Consider the following 1472-nt stretch of genomic DNA (forward strand, 5'->3'; position numbering starts at 1 on the left):
TGCTGTTCTTATTCATTTTTAAACATCTATACTGTGTGGTTAGGTCCCAAACACATGAAGTGACATCAAACAGCTCATGCTGTTAAAGATCAACTGATGCACTGCCTCATCTCACCTCCTGTCTTCTGTTAAAAGTTACTCTTTAACACACCACGAAGAAAACTCTTGTATCTAAATGCAGATGTAATTTCTTTGAAAGAGCTTCATTGTTTATGGCAGCCGTTAGTCTGTACTTCACATTCAAGTTTTCTCCAGAGGTCTTATGCACACAATGCTCAGATTTTGGCCATTTTCATAAAAGATTTTATTTGGTGTAATTTTGTTTCTTTTGATAGGCAGACATTTTTTTAAATACTGGAGGGTATTTCCTATAGTTTTCACTTATTCAACTTTTATTTTCACTCAAATACATCAAGGTAGAGCAAATTAAAAAATAATATATAAAATAAGAGCACAAAAATACAAGGCTTGTAAAGTTATTTAGTCAAAATTATATTACACTGAGACAAAAATGATTTCAACAGCAAAACTTACAAGTAAACTATACATTTACAAACCAATATGCCCCTCTATAAATAGCATAGGCAGGTAAAAAGCATGTATGGATCGAAAACTAATTTTGTCCAATGGAACGAGAAATCTGTGCAATGAGTAAGTTTATTTATACAGCAGCCATATAACTACAAAATATGAGCAGAAATTCAGAGTATGTTATTGAAGTGCGTCACTAAAACATCAGCATTGTGCATTTAAACATACCCGTGCATTCATATAAAACATTGGAATTCTTGTGATGTTAATTGACTTTAAGAAGGCAAATTAAATAGGAAATTTGGCTAATTTTTTCTCAGGATACAATTTTTTTCTTGCAGCAAACAAAGAGCAGTCGACATAATGCAAACGCAGGCCCTGCCAGGCTGGGGACTCCTGCCAAAAGAAATATGACTGCACCTACCCATGAAGGGTACGGTACTGATGCCAGAGATGGAAACTCCTCCTATAGAACAAATAGCAGTATAGTTAGTGTATTTAGCATTCAAATGATTTCCAAACTTTGGTGAAATACGGTGAAGCTATTTAATATATGCTATACAACAGAAGAAAAACATTAGTGCCATATAATTTGTGTATTTTGCAATGAGGGAACAAAAAAACAACATAAAGCAGGAATTCATATGCTGTTAAATGAGATGATCACAGAGCTTGTGTTCTTACAGAGTTGGGGTCCCAGACTAAATATGTGAGCTCTTCTTGGGTTTGGGTCACCAGGTAGAAAACCAAAATAACCAGGACGATTAGAGGACTGATGAACCTCCATGAAACCTGCCAGAAGATGGAGGGCTTATGTCCGACCATGAACTTCAAATCCTCATTGAACCTGACACACAAGAAGTTTTAATTTAGTTTTGAAAAGTTTTGAAATATGTAATGAAATCCTGTAACACAGGACTTGAATAGGTCTAGGGTTTTTT

At 34.9% G+C, this 1472-nt stretch overlaps 1 long non-coding RNA gene across 1 annotated transcript; it reads right to left on the reverse strand.

Annotated features, from left to right (window-relative positions):
* Window positions 1-374: 374 nt before the first annotated feature.
* Window positions 375-1377, reverse strand: LOC111655670 (uncharacterized). The gene is made up of 2 exons (XR_002760821.2): window positions 1216-1377; window positions 375-997 (listed from the first exon to the last, which is right to left on the reverse strand). It is a non-coding gene; the product is annotated as an uncharacterized LOC111655670 (long non-coding RNA).
* Between the last annotated feature and the right edge of the window lie 95 nt (window positions 1378-1472).

This window comes from Seriola lalandi, unplaced genomic scaffold, assembly GCF_002814215.2.
Source record: "Seriola lalandi dorsalis isolate HSWRI2012SDOR001 ecotype SW California unplaced genomic scaffold, Sedor1 jcf7180001975608, whole genome shotgun sequence".
Lineage (NCBI taxonomy): Eukaryota > Metazoa > Chordata > Actinopteri > Carangiformes > Carangidae > Seriola > Seriola lalandi.